At 32.3% G+C, this 22711-nt stretch overlaps 1 protein-coding gene across 2 annotated transcripts in view; it reads right to left on the reverse strand.

Moving 5' to 3' along the window:
• LOC108909535 (aquaporin AQPAn.G) overlaps positions 1-22711 on the reverse strand; it is a 76521-nt gene that overhangs the window by 42041 nt on the left and 11769 nt on the right. The gene's annotated exons all lie outside the window — the stretch shown is intronic.

Here is a 22711-nt window from a genome sequence, read left to right on the forward strand (position 1 = left end):
TTTAAACTGATCTGTTATGTGGTCAGGTTGTAGTCGCCTCGACTGTGACTGCGGTTGATACTACCGCAAGTCAACCACAAAAATGTAGTCGGGATGTGTTCGGGTCAACCGCGAGTTGCAGTCAACTTGACCACAAATTTGTAGTTACGTCAACTGCAAAATGTGGCTCGTGTACGGCGGCCCTTATAGCTGCATCCTTGTTTGTTATAATGTTATATAAGCACTTATCGGTCAATTGGTAAAGCTTTAATATAATATATTGATTGCACTATAATATTATCATTTAAATAGACTATATGACTAAATTATAAAGGTAAATAATATCACAACGAACTTTAAAAAAGAATCTGTAAAAGGGATTTATTACAGCTGTAAGCAGAATAGTTAAACAGTTTCTTCTCAACTAAAAAGCTATTTTTGAGAGATAGAGCAATATATATTGTACTTATAAAACCACTATACAGGGTGGTCCGAATTTTATGCAGGAAAGTTCTAGGGTAGATAGATCTCTTTAAAATAGTAAGTGTTTGCCTTATAAACATAGGTCTGGAACGGCCTCGTTTTAGAGATACAGTGTGTTGAAGTTGTTAAAAAATTTTGATTTTTTGCTTATATCTCCGGAATCTATTAACCGATTTCAATAAAATTTAGTACAGATAATGTATGATAGTAGGCCTTGTATTTCCTAAAATATGAGCTCTAAAGGTTCAACCCGTGGTGTACAACCGGATAGGGTCATCCCCTTTTTTATAAATAAAACCTACGCCACTGTATTTTTTACACGCTATTGTAACGGATTTATATTCTATTGCACGAAATACGTAAAAAAGGTAACTTGAATTTTTTCCCTAAAGTTCGCCGTTCTCAAGTTATTTATACCAACACAATCCTCTTGTAGAAGACACTTCTAACCATAATATTATACGAATATTTATGTTTATGCTTAAAAGTAAGTGCAATTTGTAAGCATATCAACAAAATTCTTTACACTTGTCGCTTTAATCTTTTTGGATTAAAACGATATTTGGAAAATCACAATGGAGTAATGAAAGGCACAGAAATGAAATTTTAAGAGCATTTGACGATGATCTTTGACTAAATACACGAAGAACGTCTCGGCAACTTGAGGTGAGTAAATCGAAAATTTGAAAGGTTCTACATAAGGATGGCAGAAATCCGTACCATCTGTGCAAAATTTAGTTCCGGGACCTGCCGAGAGACGCCCGAATTTTTATCAGTGGTTTTTAGAATTCTTACTAGAAATATTGTGGACCGATGAGGCTGCGTTCACAAGGCGAGAGGTAGTGTATTTTCACAATTTGCATATTTGGTCACAAGAAAATCCTCATGAAATTCGGACAAAATCTTCAACTCGAATTTTCTGTGAAAGTATGGCTCGGAATAATTCGCAATAAAGTATGTGCACCTTTCTTCTTGCCGCCCCATTTAAATTCCCAGCCACTTATAAACTTTCTAGAAAACCATCTATTTGAATTATTAGAGGATGTTCCATTAAATATACGACAAAATACTGGATACAAGTGGATGGTGCTCCTTGAAGAGAATAATACGAGAATGGCTTAATGAAAATTATATGGGGTGATGGATAGGCAGAAGACCAAATGCCAATCTCAACCATAATGTTGGAGAGGGTCCAGTGTCTCGGCCAGCCAGATCGCCAGATCTAAACCCCCTGGATTTCTATGTTTAGGGTTACCTATCTGAAAAGTAGAGTTTACTCCAATAGAGATACTAGACTACAACTACTGTAGCGAATAGAAGGCAGGTGTAATGAATTAAAAGAAAACCACCACATGTTATTAGCTTCAATTAGTTCCATTAATAGAAGATGTCAGAAATGTATGGATGTGGGTGGTTCGCATTTTGAATAATTGCTGTAAATACGTAACGTTAATTTTGTTTCTTGTTTAGTTGTTGTTGCTTGGTAAATGTATTTTTATTATTATTTTTATAAATTATTCTTATTTGTAAATATTAGGCCTCCAGGTGAAACTAAAACACACCAGGAACACTACCTCACAGGTGATATGGAAAGAATTTTGTTGATGTGCTTACAAATTGCACTTACTTTTAAGCATAAGTGCTACCACAAGGGGATTGTATTGGCATGAATAACTTCAAAATGGTGAATCTGAGGGAAAAAATTCAAGTTACCTTTTTTACGTGCATTAGAATATAAATCCCTTACAATACCTTGTAAAAAACACAATGGCGTAGGTTTTTTTTTATAAAAAGGGGGTGACCCCTGTCCAGTTGTACACCACTGGTTGAAACTTTATGGCTCATATTTTAGGGAATACGAGGTCTACTATCATACATTATATGTACCAAATTTTATTGAGATCGGTTAATAGATTCCGGAGATACAAATAAAAAATTATTTTTTTTAACACCTTCAACACCCTGTATCTCTAAAACGAGGCCGTTCCAGACCTATGTTTATAAGGCAAACTCCTATTATTTTAAAGAGATCTATGTGTCCTCGAAGTTTCCTGCATAAAATTCGGACCACCCTGTATAGTAAAACTTTCAAAGAAATAAAGATATATATATGGAGAGATTGCCCCTAACCTAAAAATCAGTGAATCAGAAGGTTTGTTTGTAGTAATAAAGTAAATGCCGATACAATTTGTTTTTATGGCTATAGTATTTTTAACGTAATAAATATTTTGATAACTTTCATGAGATATTTTGATTTAATCGGGGACATGCAGTGATTTTTTTATCGAAAATCAAGCGATATTCGAAAAAGTGAGGTGACAGGTTTTTCAGGAAAACACTGGAATTTAATCGTATTACATTCAAATAAGCCCGTTATTATTTCAAACAAACGTGCCATGTTTCATTAAAATCACCGAAAGTATAGTTTGTTTATACGATAGGTACGTCGTTGCTTTTACAGTCACTGGAAAATTATTTTGTGCTGCCAACAACAACATTAATACTGTTTACTGATTATAATAATTTCATTAATTATTAATTACAAATAACACTAACTGATAATGATTTAATCTTTAGACATCCATTCACGTCTCATCTAGAATGTATTTGTTATTTGCCCATATATGATTATTGATTATGGTAACTTGTGACCTTGTGACAGTACTTCGTACATTTGTACTCTACTAACAGTGCTATTAGTTGAAAGTGTTTTATCATTCAAAATCTTTCAGAACATTTTAAAATGCAAGAAAGCACTTACAATGTCTACTGGCCATACCATCTACCCATCATACTTACATTCTACTTTACTATTTGTTGCCTAATTAAAAAAAAAACTTCTTTTCTGTTGACGTGACTGGAATTGTAGCAGTAAGCAGTTTACGCAGAATTTTTAAACTGACAGTAGATTAGCAAATTACTCTACAAAATACTATATAAAATATTTAAAATCTTAATTATTTTATAATAGATTTATAGTTACTGTGGTAGAAACATCCTCCTAACGGCCATATTTTTCAAACATGCTTAGGTCAAGATGTCAGCCATATTGTACACCAGAATTACGCCAAAAAGAAATTCAATTTTATAATATATGTATCATAAAATAATTAGTTTAATGCATGTCTATTGAATTATATTTAATAACTTATTATGTACATATTCTTCATTTTTTTATTAAATCGAAAATTGTGTCATCATTTTTCAAAATTTATTACAGATGATTGCCAAATTTGCTTAATTTTAAATGCGCTTAGTTCCTTTTTAAAGTATCGTGGTATATTTCATCAATAAAATTTTCGATGCAAGTAGTTTTTGATTCTCTAGATACATATTTAATTTTATTGTTAATGACTGTATATTGGTAAACATTAACTCTTGAGTAACTACCTTATGTGGCCAACAATCAACCATAGCCCAAAGCTTTTATTAATAAAACAATTTAGTATATAAACGCATGTATTATATTGCTAAAAAGCCTATGTTTTCTGTACAAAGGTTTTATAGTATATTTTATAAATGCTGTAAGAATGTAACGAAAGAACACTAATTAGTGGAGTAAATATTGTATGCACAGCTTTTATAAAATGGATATATAAGCTGCGCCTATTTTGGATTTATAAATGCTTATTTAATACTGTATAACTGTTCTCAACACCTTTTCATAAAGCTTTTACCTGCGGGAGAGTGGTTATATAGATATTCTTAAAGCTATTATAAACATATTTGTGGTACTGGGGTGATTTTTTACCTTTGTCGTAATACAAAATTTCGAAAACAACTTTTCATTATTATAAATAACAGCCACACAAAAAAAGAAAAGTTGTACTATGTACTTTATTACCTGAGATTAGGCAGAAAACCCGTTAATAGATCTTTTACAGAAAAAAGAACAATATATTGCCGAAAAAAGAAGGCGAAAACATGATTGGGTGCTCAGGTTATAAAGTAAACAACAATATTACAAACTGCGGCCCCGAAAACCAACGTATACCAAATTTGGCGCGAACGTTATTCTTTGAAAATTTGTTAGGCCATTTTGGATCCACCATCTTGAATTTTGCAAAATTAACCTCGGATCCGTGATCAGTGACCCCGAAAACCCCAGTATATCGAATTTGACGCAAATGTGTTATTTTTTTTAAATTTGTTCGGCCATCTTGAATCCGCCATCTTGAATTTTGCAAAATTGACCTCGGATCTGTGATCAGCGACCCCGAAAACCTCCGTACACCAAATTTGGCGCGAATCTGTTATATTTTGAAAATTCGTGATATCTGACCTTAATTGACACGTTTTTTTGACCCTTCACCCTAGGTTTCCGAGATATTCTAACCTAAAAGTGTAAAAAACACGTACTTTTACTATATTCAAGGTTATGTAACTTGGCGAAAAAAAAATTTTTCTCAAAACTGAAAACATCATTGGAAACGACTATCTTTCCCCTTCAAAACGCAATTTTTTATTTGGAAAAAGCTCTATTTTTCGCGGAGATATCGTCAATTTAAGATGACCAGTATGGCTATATTATTACATCATGGCTAACCCCATAACACTGAGCGCTGCTAGCCCTAATTGTTAGGAACGTTAACCCCAAGCCCTATAACCCCACAACACTAAGCGGAGCGAGCCCTCATCGTCAGGAAGGTTAACTTCAAGCCCTATAACCCAATAACACTAAGCGCTGCGAGCCCTAATCGTCAGGAAGGTTAACCCCAAGCCCTATATGTCTGGAAGGTTAATCCCAAGCCCTATAACCCCACAACACTAAGCGCTGTGAGCCCTAATCGTCAGGAAGGTTAACTTCAAGCCCTATTACCCAATAACACTAAGCGCTGCGAGCCCTCTAAGGCTCGTAGCGCTTAGTGATATTGTGTTATAGCCATGGTTTAATAAGGAAGCTATACTGATCATCTTTAATCGACGATATCTCCGCGAAAAATAAAGCTTTTTACAAATAAAAAAATGCGTTTTGAAGGGGAAAGATAGTAGTTTCCAATGATATTTTCAGTTTTGAGAAAAAAAATTTTTTCGCCAAGTTACATAACCTTGAAAATAGCAAAAATACGTGTTTTTTGCACTTTTAGGTTAGAATATCTCGGAAACCTAGGGTGATGGATCAATTCTGAGGCCAGATTCGGATTCAGCGCGCCAAATGCCTTCGGAAACGTATTGTCTGATCTCTGGAATTTTTTCCTTGTTGGCCTGTGTTATATACGTTCTTCGAAAGGAAGTTCTCTACTTCTATTATTTTCTTTTAGCAATGTTTTCCGATGATATTTATTCAGTAGATCCTTTTCCAATTTTGTACATTTTTTTTGCAAAACAGTTCTTATTCTTCTCAGTTGAGGTATATTCATAAATATAAAAGATGCGTTTCTAAATGATATAACCCGTATAACTTATAATGACTGTTTAATTTGACATATAAAATAAAAACATACTTATGATCTATATGATGAAAGCAATCGCATTGTTGCTAGACTGCCACTTTTTTTAAACAGGAAACTTAACATTTTTCTACCTCTAATAGTAAATATCTAAAATATTGAAAGATGCATACTAGAAAGAGGATATTAATAGTTTCTTGATAATAGTCTTTGTCAACCTTATTGCACACTATTTTGACCATTTATCTTTACTATTACAGCAAGTGCTTCGTAAAAAACGCCATAAGCTATAAGTCCATCATTTTTGGTCCCAATAAACTGTAGGTTTACTTTTTCAAATAGAACGATACTGGAGTTTTTTTTTCTGAATCCAATGATAGAAGACAACTTGATCTTTGACTTAATTTTCGTCAAAAATGTACGAGAAAGACAACATGCAAAATGCTTATTAATATCAATTTAGGCGTTCCAACAAAACTGGTAAATGTACCACCCAAACAATCAATTCATTATATCATTTTTAAGATAGAAATATAGGCTGTCTTACGGTGGTAGCCCATTAGAATATTTCAGATTTGAATTTTGAAAATTTAGGTTTTTTAAATTGCAATAATAATGGGCTATAATAATATATAGGGTGTTTCGTTTAAAAGAAGCAAGTAGTTGGCACAACAGTGGCATTATTAAAGAAGACCCCGAAAACCCCAGGACCCAAATTTTCAAAACGAAAATCGAAGTAATCTCAAAAATATTCTAATGGGCCGTCACCGTAAGACAGCCTGGATATTATAGTCACGTACCTGATAGCACGTATATGTTTCTGTTTTTAAGCTTTTATATTAATTTTTTTATTTATTTTAATTAATATTATGTAATTAATAAAAAAACATTATCCAGTGGATCAGAATATCAAGTTACCACATATTATTTGATAGTTTTGATACAGAAAACAATTCTTTTTCAAAATAAATACAAAAATATATGTTGTTTTATTTAGAAAAACAATTGATAATCGCATGCCATTAATGTAGTAGGCCTTGAAAAAAAATGATAGCGATTGCTAGTTTATTGTACCTATTTAGTTTTGAAAATCGGAAAAGAGGGCTAGTTATGGGAAGCATTGTTTCTGTTTAAAAAAATAGTTTTCTGTTATGTTTGAAAAAGTTACATTGTCAGATTAGACATCAATCAGGTAAATCAGTTTTTGAAACATCCTGTAGAGTTTATTAGGTGTGTCGTGGTTTTAATGGGTCTCTGTACATGAAGATCTCTTAAGGTGTTAAAATAATCGACGGTGTCATCAAATTGATTGATATCTTTTCCATTTGGTATCGTCAATAAAGATATCGGTTTTGTTTGTTTACATCGTAACTTTTAAAGTTATTTCTTGATTCGTCCTATAAAAAGAGATCAACATTGAACGATGGAATCCTTTCTATTTCAATTTTCAACACGCGAGGTCTTTAAAGGGAGCGGTCTATGGGGTGCGCCTTTCCTACCGTTTCTCAACCATCGTTTTACGGAAAAGGGTCGTACTGTTACGTCATTGTGAGGCTGAGAAATAATGAAGAAGAGACATGCAACGGAAACGTTAGCCGTGATGTGATTTGGATTAACTTTTCACTGGTTTGCCTTGGGTTTGTTGTTTTATCAAGAAGTATACACATATAGAGACGTGACCGTTTTTTATCGTCATGCGATTGTTAGGATGTTAATTTTGGTAGAGATAGTAATTATGGTAATGCCAGGTAATATTTTATGAATAATATTAGCATGTAATCGAATTATAATTAATTTTTGGTCACCAATGATCATTATTATGATGAGGAGTAAGTAATCCGTTTTCAAAAAACTAAGACGTATTTTTCTTGTCGTGAAAAAAATTTGTGACGTGAAATATTTTGAAAAAATTTCTAAAAGAGTAGTAGCAAGGAACATGGAAGTTTTATTTTATATTAACTGACGATATTGCACGAAACAGTTACTCTACGAACTACATGCCCCGAATAGTATTGAATTTATCAGAAATTAATAATTATCTATAAATAAAAATGGAATATGTCTAATTGTAAATACTATTATCTGAAAAATATTAAATAATGTAATCTTTCAAAGAAATGTGTTGAATTCTATTGTCCTAACATAACCTTTGACAACGACCAACATATAAATATAGCTAACTAAACTGAAAAAAAAGTATGTGGATCAAATGAGCAGATAGTTTTAAATGGAATTATTTGCCGTAAATGTTATTTTATTCTATTCAAATGTATATACTTTCGTCAAACTATGTGAAATATTTGCTGTAATCTATCATTTTTCTTAGAATTTGTATTATTTGTAAATATATATAATTTAATTCAAATCTTATATAGTTCTGAAATTTATTATCTCGGACTTTAGCTACAATATCTCTTACAGTTCATTATAAACTGCAAACATATTTGTTTCAAAACTACTAGTTCCTTAAAATATACATATATATATATATTTAAAATTTAGTATTAATGTAGGAATTATTCAAGACAAATGTAGCATATTTTAATCAAACTTATATTTTCTTGAAAGCAAATTGTAGCTCACAGAATGGCGTAGGTTTGAAGTAGCACGATAGATGGAGCCAGCACTTACGTTCTGTGTATACACATCTTGTGAGTAACGACAGTAAAGCAGCTGGATCGTTTTAACGACATAATGTTGAACTAGGTGTTGTGGGTTGTGGGTTTGGAACAGAATGTTGTTTGTTACTGAGAAATATTTAATTATTTGTATCCAAATATATACCTTAGGTATTACCTTAGTGAGGTCAAATACAGTTACTTTTTAGTACTCAGAGTATTCGTTACTTTTATCTCGAGTACCCGTTACTTTGTATTCGTTACTGAGTACAGTTACATGTATAGTCCGGCCGGCACGATATGCGGCTTTTTTTCTACGCCGACTTCCCCCAAAAGTCAACCACACGCTCGAAATACCCTACATTGTCAATATTAGCAAATAAACTTTTATCCATCGTGGCTACATCTGTTCCAAGTATATTCTCTAAGGCAGGTCAAATAATAACAGAACGGCGCAAAAATAGATTACTGAAATCCAAGTATGTAAACAAAATCTTTTTCTAAACTGCAACGATTTTTTGTTTATTCATAAAACTTTGTAGTAGTAGGCATTTGCACAAAACAGTAAATAGTTTTGAATTGATAAATTACGTTATTTGTTATTTTGGATATATATTTTTTCGTTAGGTATTTCTATTTTTATAAGACTAATTTCTATAAGATAAGAGTAGAATATAAATATTTTTTTTTGTGTTTAAAATAAATAAATTTAGAAAATAATTATTTATTTAAATGTTAATAAATATATAAATAATTTAAGTTTTGTATGTTTATATATTATTTACGTTCTTCAGGTGCAGTATCTACTATACTGCAGCAAACTGCGAATTAAATAATTACATTGATTAATTACTGATTAAATATATTTTACAGCTGTTTAATTAAATGTCAACAAAAAGGTATTTGATCTTAAGTAACAATCCTATAGGTTGAAGACTATGCGACTACTTTTTCCTTGCGATACTCGTCGAACGAGTAGGTACATGATAAATATTCCGAACCGAGTCCGAGTATTACCGATTATCGTGATTACATGTATCGAAACTTGGAGAAGAAAAAGTATCAGTATCGAATACTTTTCTCATCGATTACTCAGTATTCGTTACTTATTCAAGTAACGGATAAAAAGTAACGAATAATTACAATATTGACATCACTAATATACCTAAAATAAGTATTTACAATAAAAAACTATTCAATTTTGCATGAAACAAAGGATACATTAATATACAATTCAAAACATATAAAATCTTTGTAGATCATAATAGAACTCGTTTAACCGTAAGTATAAAATATTTATTATAAATGCTACCTATTTTTAAAGTAAGAAATTATACTTCTGGGTAGAAATTTAAAGATTTAAATAAATAAATAATTTTCTTGAAAGAAGAAACTATTTTCTGGCGTGTATATAAACTTGCGATACCTTAAAATCAATTGTTGTACATTTGAAGCAAGAACTTTTTACATACAATTTTTATGTGTATCTAGTAAATAGCCACGATCATTCGTCAGCCGAACTACTAGATATAAACTTGCTTCGAAATTATTAATTCTCATCAGTATGACATAGTCAAAGCAATAGCAGAATAAGTTCGAAAGCGGTATATGTCTGGTGGTTCGGCTGTCAAAAAATCCGAGTAAAATTGTTTCCTGCAAAATTATCGGTTTAAAAATCTAGTTTTCTCAAAAATTTTAATGAAAATGACTGAAAACAAATAGGGCAGTTTTTTTGTTTTTTTTACTTCTCTTTTAAAATTGTTTAAGAGAGTCACGTTTCCAGGACTAACAATATGCTTATTTCAGAAGCAGTATCTATGGAGCAGGTAGGACACCCACTTTGGTTTGTTAATGTGATATTTGCAGATCAGTGATAAGTTTTTTCCCATGATATTTGTTATGAAGATATAAATAGGCCTAGTGCACATGCAGAGTCTAACAGAGCCGGCATGGGGGTCGGTGGCCTTCACAGCTGACTCGCGTTTTGAACAGTTCAGTTATTTACGGAACCTTGTAGTAGTTGGTATCGCGTCGATACATTTCTTTTTTACGTCTGCTGTAAATTGTATTCGCCTTGTGTATTTAAATAACCATTTATAAATTGTAATATAATTTACATTAACAACTATTAGTTGTGGGGAAAAGTGAAGTAAAATGCCGAAAGAGAAAAGAAATAGACGGAAATTATTTCAAATGTGGTTTGACAGTGATCCCGAAGGTTACAGAGACATACGTATTAAAGAAAATGATCTGTTTTGTACTGTGTGTGAACGCATTATAAATTCTTGTGATAAACTAAAGTGACAAGACATTTGAAGAGCCATGCCTCGTCCAACGCTGAAGACTCTGTATTTCTCTATGAACTTACAGACGCCGTTCTTTCAAGCAATATTATATTAAACAAACTAGAGAACCCCAAGTTCCGTAACTCCGTAAACTGGAATCACATGGACTCTCCCTAAATGAACAATTTGATGTAATTCATGATGTACTAACAAATATATGCGATGCCAATAATATACGCCCAGTCAGTAGTACAATAAAAGAAAAAATGCAGAGTGTTGGAAAAAAACCTAGGATACACCATTTTGGAAAACATATGTAAAGTTTTATATTAATATATAGTTCATGCCTCAACAATTTCTCATATTGTCCGTTGCCAACAGTAGACGTTGAACGGTCATTCCCTACACAAGTTAATATTAAGTGATAAATGTCAACGTTTCACTAAAGAAAACTTATAAAAGAACGTAGTAATATGTTTTAACTCCTTCCAATATGCCACGGAAGTCTTGTCTCAACACTAAGGTTTATCTTGATATTTGATAATAGTACTATGTTGCGACATATTTTCTGTATACATATTAATATTTTCATTCGTAATCTGACTACGGTCCTGTTAAACTCCGCGCCGCACTAAGCCTATTATAGTTATAAAAATATTATTTTATGAAACATGTTGACAAAAAAAGTTTAAATGACCAGCCATAGACATCTCAAGAAACACACATGAAGTAAATCTGTCTAAAACGGTCTACGAAAGAAATTCGATTAATTTTAGATAATCCAAAATGTACCCGTTCTAGAAAATACTTCTAATAATTGTCTAAATTAAAGTAGCATATTTCAAAATTCGATATTATTTTGAAAATGAGTATAAAAATTCAACATAAATATACAAATTATTTACTGAAATATTAAAAAATTTATATAACTTTTGGTTAGTCTTTCGTCTAAATAAAGTTTAAAGCAATACAAAGTTAGAATATAAAAAATAAAATAATATATTTCAGGATAAAAGTGCATTTAAAGTATATAACAAGTCGTATTACATTAAATTACTTAATATTTTAAAACTTTATTTTATTAATTACGTATATAATTTACAACATTTATTATAAAAAACACCCTGTACAGAAAATCGACTACTAAAATATGGTTTCCAAGCGGACGTTTAGATGTCGATAAAACATTAGAAGATAAGAATGTAAATGTTTTATTTACATCAGTAGAACAGCAACATTCACAATCATTAATTCACAATTATTAATTTAAATTATTTTATGTGAACGAAATAATTATATTAGCGGGGATTCGTGAATTCAAAGGACATGTAAAGTTTGTTTTAAAAATTCTTCTCAAAGTATTCTAACCAGCATTAATCGACGCATTATCGTTATTTGTTAAATTTAAATGTGTTAAGTCGACTTCTGTTAAGTGCAGAGTAAACACGAAAAAATTAACACCATAGAAATTAACACCACTAAACAGCAAATCGTGGCTAGTGAATTTTAACATTTTTATTAAATTTAGTAAGTTTTTCCCAACATGTGAAGTTCTAGACACGTTATTTCAATTATTATCATTAAATGATCTTCATTGATTTTTTGAGTTGAACGTTGAATTTATGGTTACAATGTGGTTGATGAAGGTCGATTAATTTAATATTTAATAGAAAATTATATCATAATTTTTATAGGAAAAACCCTACATCTACTTCAAATAGATCAATTTTTTCTAATCTACTTTCTTGACCACTGTCCTTGTCAAGTTTCGAATCAGCCTTTTGTCAAGAGATTACTAATTGTCGATAAATGCGCATTTTTCTTTGTGATGCATACTTCCTGAGATTAAAATCCAAGGCATGCAATTCGTGGAAAATATTGTGGTATTTTTACCGCAATAATAATAGTTGTACCGTGATACAGAACTATTATAGAGGAATTGCTACTAAACCTACAATTGAAAATAATGTCCTGTTTGCATTTAAAAGTTTAGGTAAATTATTTAATAGCGAATTTCTGCAATATCATAATATTTTTTTGAAAACTGTCATAAAATGTTATTTTAATTGATTCCTAGGTGCCAAAAAGTCACATTAGTTAACTGGAATGACAACCTCCTTTGTAACCACATGTTCTTCGATTGTTAATATTGCATTTAGTGTTGGTGACGATTTTTGAAATGTGCGATTTTCTGGAACAACGATGCAAAGTAAAATTTTGCGTGAAACTGAAGAAAACTTTCACGGAAACGTTTCAACTTTACGGAGATGATACTCTGGGTCGTACGCAATGTTATGAATGGTTTTCACGATTCAAAAGTGGTCGTCAGTCAATTGAAGATGATTCTTAACCAGGAAGGCCTTCTACTTCAACTGATGACTCCGACATTCTGAACGTCAAATATCTGGTGCGTGTAAATCGCCGATTTACAACAGAACAACAGAAAGAAAATTGTGTGGACCTTTGTGGGCAACTTCTTGAACAATACAATGACGATGAAACATTCATTCAAAGGATCATCACGAGTGACGGAAGCTGGGTTTACGGCTACGACATTGAGACAAAAGTTCAATAGACCTTTTTAGTAGTGACGTCACATACAAGTAGACATGCCTTTATTAGCCTTGAAACTAGATGGGAATACTTTTCGCAGGCCTTTCTTTTTAAAATTTGACGTAAATTATCATTTTCTATACCTAGATCTAGCCCTAGAAAAAACATTTTATTTATCAACTCCTCGTACTAATGTACTCAAACATTCACCACTTTATGAAATCTGCAACAACTGTAATAAAAATGCAGTAGATATTTTTAACTGTAGCCTTAATGACTTAAAAATACTTTACTTTTAATGTCTGGTAGTTTCAAATATGTAATTTTAATCTTCATTTATGTGTATTATTTAGTGTACAGATTTTATTTATTTTCTTCTTTTTTATGATGGTCTGTATTTTTTTGTTGTTTTTAGTTTTGTTTGTAATTAATGTACTTCTTTTATTACTGTCTGTAAAATCCCTGTTCTATAATTGGGTAGTACCTGTTGAACAGATTATTAAATAAAACAAAATAAAATAAAATAAAAATTACCTTAATCATTCAATATTCTTTATCGGAAGCTCCAGTCTAAAATTCTTCAATATGTGCTTTTTCCAGTACTGCAGCTTTTTTGCTTTTTATCCTCTCGATTCACTGTTCAAATAAGCAGTAAGCTTGTAATATTTTCCAGTATCTATATTTTTGTAGACCTTTATAGTAGCCTTCAACATCGAATACTTTGACCACATAGATGAAATTGTATATTTTTTCTCCAAATTTAAAAAATGCGATAGCATGACTTCATTTGTTGTTATTACTCTCCGTTTTTCCCTCCATTTGTTAAAATCGGCGAACTTTTTCGTAATGTTCCCTGGATTTCTCTGGTAATAAATGGAAAATTGCTTCTAGAGCTTCTTCAAAAACAACCACAGGAACACAATTACTTTCTTGCATTTTTACCAAATTCAAATAGAACTGTTTATTAAATAATTGATAATAAACAACGTACCATAGCAACCAGTAGGTATAACAAAATCTACCACGTTTCTTTTCTTTACTGGTGCTCATTGAGCACTAGTAAGAAATATCAAGCCGTGCGAATATTTTTTTTATTAAATTCCAATAATTCTGACTCCACAAATATGATTGTGGTGTGATTATGGATAAGACGTTGTATTGCATTCGTGTTTTAATTGCCTTTTATCCACTTAAGAACATAAAACGCTCGAACTACGTTCTCGCGTTTAAACATTTTTGCGTAGATAAAATGCTACTTAAAACACTTATACAATAAATGACTACCTATTATCATATATGTCCAATTTTTTTAATACTCTGTGCTCTTTTTTTTCCAGTTTTAATAATCGAATCAGTTTTCAAAAAAATATTTGTTGAGATGCAGTTGCAGTGACTTTAGCAATATCGAATATTTTTTTGTCTGGCGCTCGTAAAACAAAACTCTATTCTTGTATACAAAAACGATTCTATGACGATTAGCCTTCTGTATTGTAATCAAAAGTGTGAAAAAATTGTTTGATTGGTATTGACTTTTCTTTTTGACACAAACAGTAAATTTAAATAGAAATTTAAATTGCAGTAGCGCATATAAAATATTTATATAGTAACAAATACAGGGTGGCCAAATGAAAACGAAACAGAGCCATTTTCAGGAACTGCGTCAAAATTGTAAAAAAACGCTCAGACCCGTCGATTTTAGATTAAAGGGGGACATTCTTTGCTGGTATTTTTGACTCCGCCACTTTCACCCCCAAGCAAGGGTAAGCAACACCCACAAATATTTAAATGGCATTGGGGGTTGAGTAATATTTCTTTTGAAAGCTCTTACAATTCTCTTTACAACAGACTTTAAAATTTATAAATCCGACAATTCCGCCCAATACTTATTGAGAATTTTGATTTTAAAGTTGAAACTTATGTACAAACAATTAGTAACGGTAAAAATGTCAAGTCATTCGAGTTAAGTACGACAATGGTATAAATTTAGTATTTCTTGCGTCACATTGCTTTTTGGCGATTTGTTATCACTTTCGTAAAAAAAACACAATTGTAAAAAACAGAAATGAATGCTATAGGTACCCACACAATGAACGTAAAATTAGTAGATTCCAAATCTTCTAGTATTATTTGGAAGCGTTGGTTGGTAGTTTATTTAGTTGTGTTTTTGAAAATTAAACACTATGGTTTATTCCATTGCGGAAAGGGTAGATATCATTTCGCTTTACTTTATGAACAGTAAATGTGCGAATAGAGCAGCTGAGCTATTTAATGAACAACATCAAGATCGACATGTCAGCAGGAAGTATGTTCTAGAGTTAGTAACAAAATTTCAAGAGACAGGGAACGTAGCCAATAAAAAACGAGAAATTGAAAAACCTATAGTTAATGAAGCTAGTGAAGTTGCAGTTTTGGGACAAGTTCATCTTGATCCTACATTAAGTATGAGGCAGCTGGCATCTGTGTCTGGGATCAATCGAACTAGAATACAAACCATTTTGAAGAAGAATAAATTCCATCCATACAAAATACATTTAGTCCAGGAATTTAGGAAATAATGAGTGAGCGAGCAGGGAACGATCTACAGTTCCTTTGTAACATCTGTTTTTCTGATGAATGCAGTTTTTTCTTGAAGGGACGGTCAATCGTCACAATTGCCGCTATTGGTCCGATTCAAACCCAAGAGTTTTTCACGAGGTGCATACACAGCAACCGGAAAAATTAAATGTATGAGCTGGAATTTTCGGTAACCGGCTGGTGGGTCCTTTTTTCTACCTGATAATTTGACTGGCCAAATGTATTTGCAATTACTGGAAGACGCTATTGATCCTGCCTTGACTGATATTATTGAAAATGTTCCAGAGTATGATGAAGATCATTTGATTTTTCAACAGGACGGTGCTCCTCCGCATTATGCGTTAATTGTCCGTCAGTATTTGGACCAACGTTTTATACGGAATTGGATTGGGAGAAGAGGTAGCATTGAGTGGCCTCCACGATCACCGGATTTATCGCCCCTTGATTTCTTTTTGTGGGGATACCTAAAAAGTAAAATATAAAACATAGCCAGCGTCGCTGGAAGATTTGCGTCAAAGAATCGTCGACGAATGCCGTCGAATCACTCCGGAAATGCTTCGGAATGTGCGCGAACGTTTCGAACAAAATCTTGTATGGAAGCGGGCGATCATCACTTTGAACATTTAATCAACTAAGTAGTAAGTAAGCAACTAAACATAATTTAAATTTTAAAATGTAATTTTTTTTTCAAAATATTGGGCGGAATTATAAAATTTAAAGTCTGTTGTAAAGAGAATTGTAAGAGCTTTCAAAAGAAATATTACTCAACCCCAATGCCATTTAAATATTTTGGGGTGATGCTTACCCTTGCTTGGGGGTGAATGTGGCGAAATAAAAAATACCAGCAAAGAATGCCCCCCTTTAATCTAAAATCGACGGGTCTAAGCGATTTTCTGCAATCTTGACGCAGTTCCTGATAATGGCTCTGTTTCGTTTTCATTTGGCCACCGTGTATGTCCAATTTTTTTAATGCACTGTGCTCTTTTTTTCCAGTTTTAATAATCGAATCAGTTTTCAAAAAAATATTACTTGAGACACAGTTGCAGTCAGTTTAGTAATATTGAATATTTTTTGTCTGGCGCTCGTAAAAAAAAACTCTATTCTTGTATACAGAAACGGTTCTATGACGATTAGCCTTCTGAATTGTAATCAAAAGTGTGAAAAAATTGTTTGATTGGTATTGACTTTTCCTTTTGACACAAACAGTAAATTTAAATAAAAATTTAAATTTCAGTAGCGCATATAAAATATTTATACAGTAACAAATACAGTCGCGATGTTTAAATAACTTAGGTTGTATTTATTTCAGTCACACTTGGTATACATAAATTTTATTTTAACAACTGAAGCGAAATACGATTGTAACATTTCATATTAATTCATGTTTTACTTCACGTTGTTTACTACAGACCGGTACGTCTATAGTCCGAGATTTATTTTTAGAACTGTTAATCTTATTGTCGAACATTTTTGTAGATAGGGAAGAGAAGATTAGTTTGGAAACAGAAAACAGAATATAAATCAAGTTTGATTGAACGATATTTGATACATGTAATTATTCAAAATTTGGCGTCGGGAACTAAAATCGGTTTCCAATTTTGATTTAACGTTATTTCGAGTTCCAAATCTTGACTCCAATATCTAACGTTTTAAAACATACTTTGATCTTGTCTGCCTATGTTGGTTTAGAAACTGGAACAACTTTTTATGGTTGATTTGTAACAGATCTCGTTACGTCGAGGAATAAAAACACGACCTCTACGGATATTAAACACGTAAAACCAACGGTCAAAAAAATACATTTAATTGAACAAAACAAAAACCGCCAACTGCAATAACACGACACAGTAACAGTAGTTAGTAATGATTTGTTTTCTCGGGAAGAGGACCTTGAGATCTAATCCACTGAAATTATTCCATTTATGCATCGCACTTATACTATTCACAGAACAAATTCGTCGTAATTTCGCGAGGGATTGTTTTTTTGCGTGATTGCCAATTGATCGTAACATAACTTCTTGATCTCTGATTCGTCATAACTATGAAACATTTAACACAGTTAAGATATGGTAAGTTTCGTGATGCATGTTTAGATGAAAATTAAGGAATAAAACATTACTCGCATACGCACGTCCCTTACGTGTACTGACTTTGTTGCAATTTTCAGTCCTTGTTTCTTTTATTAACGAGACCTTAAGTGTTCGTAGTGATTATAAAAATAAATAGGTATTTTATTATTAGTTCTCGAATTTTTACTTTTAAAGTATTAAAACTAATTCAAATAAATTCAAAGGTTAGGTTAGGTATTGTCGTGGAACAGCAAGATTGGCTCATCCAATCAGCAAGATAGTTCGAGCTGTTGTGGAACTAAAAGATTAGGTATTGGCTTATTGAGCCACAGAGCCTCACGTTGGGTGCCGTGTCGCTAGTTTAGGGTGTTCAGCTAAGAGTTCGGCTAACAAGAGTTGTTGGTTATAGACATTCGCATATAGAATAGTTGTAAAAATTTTGTTCGTGCTGCAATCACTGGCCAGGCACACATCTCTGGTTATATATCTGCTATTCTCAGGGTCGATGTTCATCCACAAAACGGCTTTTTCTGCATGTGGCTTCTCTTGCGAGTCCCGGTTTAGTGCGGCTTTCTGGACCCTGGCTGGATTCCTCATCTTACTGTTTTGGTATCTTAGAAATATGACATCGTCCTGGGTTATCTATTTTAATGTTGTACAGGGTGTTTTATCTCCGAAATTTGAACCTAATATCGGCTTCGCGGCCATGGTTTCGAGCTGTTGGGGATGTGAGCTGCTGTGTCGGTGTGTTTGGGCTGTATGGAGCGGGAACTTTGGAAAGTGAAGCGATTTTTTCCGCGTCCCATCGTTGAAGTTGGGGCGGTGTCGACGGCCATGTATGGAGCGCTCTGAGATGCTAGGAGCTGACTTGAACGCGACGATGGAACTTTGGAAAGTGAGCTGAAAAATTTCTTTCTCGCGACACGCTCTCTGGATCGTCGCGCTGGGGTTCTGGTTCCTTTGGGACATTGTCCTTGGCTTTTTCCAGCTTCGCAGTCCCGAATGGAAAGTATGATGAATTCTCGAAATACATTCGGGACTGGTAATACGACAATATCTTAAATCTTAGATATTTTTAGGTTAGGATTTAGGTTAGGTTATATATCCTTGGCATATCTACATTTTTGGTACCGAAGAACGTTATCTGGCGTTATTTGCTAGGATTTAATAAAAATTTTTTGAATTTATTTGAATCAGCTTATTATATTTAAAGTAAGTAAAGTAATTCATTTATTACATTAATTATGTATTTATAGGCCAGTACATGCAGTAGTTAATAAACTGAAGCAAATAAACATATAGGTATAGACCGTCATGAATAAGTTCGCGTTTCTGACTCGGGCAGAAGATTGAGAAAGAAGGCTTTCGACTAGAACGAATAAGAAGTAGGCGCAACCAAATGAATATTTGAAAGTGTATTATGACAGGGTAAATGTAGTCTTCTTCTTATTCTGATACTTTCTGGAGAACTTGATTAATTATTATCCTGGACAAATTTTTGCTGAATGGTCAGTATTCTTGACTGCCCCGTTAACTTTTTATTTCTCACTTTCGAAACAAAATCTATTACGAAGTCGTTTTGGAAACTTTAGTACAGCCCTAAGTACTCGATCCCATTCACTCGAACTAGATTTACAAATATACCTTTGGAGAGGTTTCCCTCGTTTTGTCTAGTGCGCACTAGTGGGTGGAGCTATCTAGATGCATACTTATTTTTGATGGTCTTGTACCTTGCAACATTTTAGTTTTTAGGTTTATATCATATATTTCTTTTATTCGAAGATTTTATATTGTTATTGTATACCGCTCCTATTTTTATTAGTTTTTAATATTTTACCTATATTTACTTCAAACTAGCAAATTTTTTAAATTGCAGTTTTTATAATTGTTCCATGTCAGAAGTAAAATGTTGGGTAGATCCTGATTAAGATGATCAATTTCATCTATTTTAGTGTTAAAACTTATTCTTCAGTTTACCTTTTAGTATGACACGATTTCGAAATTATTGGCACAATTCAAAGTTGGCCGGCACGGATGATGTTATTTACTGATATTTTCAAAACAAGGTAATTTTAACTTTCTTATTATTCTTGTTTATGTCAAGAGATATAACATTTCATGGTTAGGTAGGTAGTCATTTTATGTAGCGGTAGATTCCGATTTGACGCTTTATGATCTGTATTTCGAAATTAATTCCCAATAATTTGAAAGCTACAAAAAGAGATGAAAATCTCTGGGTGACACTAGTAACCATCCTACCATAACATCGCACTATATGATTTAAGTAATCGTGTTTGTTTCTTTTTCAAAATTTTATCCATATTACCTGTCTTTATGTCAGAGAACATATTACATACATTATACGAGTATTTAGTTATATGTAAAAAATTTGAGTTTACAACAATTTCTCCTTCAAAATAATCAATAAAAAGAGAGAGTGGTAACCATGTTGTCAAGTCATACCACTCGTAACAGTGGTTGGGCGCACATATTTGAATCGGTAACTCATATATCATATATCTGTAGCTATGGAAGCAGACAAAAACAAACAAATTTAGTCTATTGAATCTACTTAAAAACAACATTGTTACAATTTTTTATAAAAAAGAAGTTTACAGTATGCCCACGGTTAGAGTGGAAAAGAGGGAAAATATTTTTATTTTTCATTTTACGAGAAAAAAGTCATTCTTGATTAAAATTTTTGCTTGTCTTTAAAATGCGGTTGGCATGGAGAACATTCATCATGCATGTATAGGGTGATCAGAAAATCGGTAAATACAGGGTGTCCCGAAATTCATGCAACAAAATTAGGTCATAGATTCTTAAAACAAATTTAGGGGACCCGTATTTTTTCTTTTTGCCAACTGGCCCCCTCTTTCGGAGTTATAGTCCCCTGAATTCTGCCCCTAAGAAGTCGTTTTTACATCTCAAAATCATGTTGTACGAGAATCACTAAATTTGGTACACAAGGGTTTTATGACATGTGGAATCTCACAGTGCTACGCTTTTTGGCGAGAAACCCCCTTAAAACACTTTTTCGTGGGCCCCCTTGTCTTTGGAACCAGAAAAATTTGGTCGCAAATTTGATTTTTTTTAAAATAATTAGTTATCTAGAAAGCCATTAAATTTAGAAACTTTTTTGTCTCTTGATATTTGTTTCGTGAAACGCAATGTTTTTGAGGAAAATGGCGAATCACGATATGCATTCCATCACATTTTGACATTTTTCTCGAAAACATTGCGTTTTACGAAAAAAGTATAAATAGATAAAAAGTTTCTAAATTTAATGGCTTTCTAGTAGACTCGTAATTTTTAAGAAATTTAAATGTGCGACCAAATTTTTTTATCTCCAAAGACAACAGGGCCCACGAAAAAGTGTCTTAAGGGGGTTCCCCGCCAAAAAACGTAGCACCATCAGATTCCACATATCATAAAACCCCTGGCTACCAAATTTAGTGATTCTCGTACAACAGGGTTCTGAGATATAAAAAAAAGATTATTCTTAGGGGGCGGACTTCAGGGGGCTTTAACTCCGAAAGAGGGAGCCACTTGGCAAACATAAAAAATACGGGTCCTCTAAATTTGTCTTAAGAATCTGTGACCAAATTTTGTTGCATTAATTTCGGGACACCCTGCATAAAAATCGTTCAGGAATAAACTGCCTTTGTTTTTAAAAATATGAAATTTAAGTATATTATAATCTCAATTAGTGTATGAATCGGCCTTCTTTGATAGAAACGGACAGTAATACGTTTTTCTTGTTCAGTTTACGGGAAAAAGGCATTCTTGATTAAAATTGTTGCTTATTTTTAAAGAGATTTTAAAGATATTTTAAAGACAAGTAAAAATTATAATCAAGAATGCATTTTTCTCTTAAAATGAACAATAAAATATTTTACTGTCCGTTTCTATCAAAGTAGGCCGATTCATACACAAATTCAAATTATAATATAAATTTTTATTCTAAACAACTTTCCTTAATAACATATTTCTGTATTGTTAAAAATAAAGGCAGTTTATTCTTTAACGATTTTTATATTTACCGATTTTCTGATCACCCTGTACATGCAAGATGAAAGTTCTCCATGCCAACCACATTTTAAAGATAAGCAAACATTTTAATCAAGGATGCCTTTTTCTCGTAAAACGAACAATAAAAATATTTTACTATTCGTTTCTATCAAAGTAAGCCGATCCAGACACAAATTGAAACTGTAATATAAATTTCAATTGTAAGCAACTTTCTTTAATAACATATTTCTGTATTATTAAAAACAAAGGTAGTTTATTCTTGAACGATTTTTATGTTTGCCGATTTTCTGATCACCCTGTACATAAAAGATGAAAGTTCTCCATGCCAACCGCATTTTAAAGATAAGCAAAAATTTTAATCAAGAATGTCTTTTTCTCGTAAAATGAAAAATAATGTTTTCCCTCTTTTCCACTCTTGAGTAATATTTTATGAATTGTAATTTATCATGGTTAAAGCTGTCGCCATGATTGTTTCACCATTTGTTAAGGGGGTTAAGTGCTCACGGAAAATGTAAAAACAAATTATAAATTAAATATTACTGACTGAGCCCATTAGGTTTTAGATTAGTCAGTTTTAAATCAGAAACTATAAATTTTATTCCAATAAAACTGTTTATATTTTAAAGTAGGTAGCATATATCCGTTGGTCACATTGGATCCTGAATAAAAAGTATTGTTATATCTTTTTAATAATTACAAAAGCATATGTTTAGGATCATTGCCTTACA

This window comes from Anoplophora glabripennis, unplaced genomic scaffold, assembly GCF_000390285.2.
Source record: "Anoplophora glabripennis isolate ALB-LARVAE unplaced genomic scaffold, Agla_2.0 scaffold251, whole genome shotgun sequence".
Lineage (NCBI taxonomy): Eukaryota > Metazoa > Arthropoda > Insecta > Coleoptera > Cerambycidae > Anoplophora > Anoplophora glabripennis.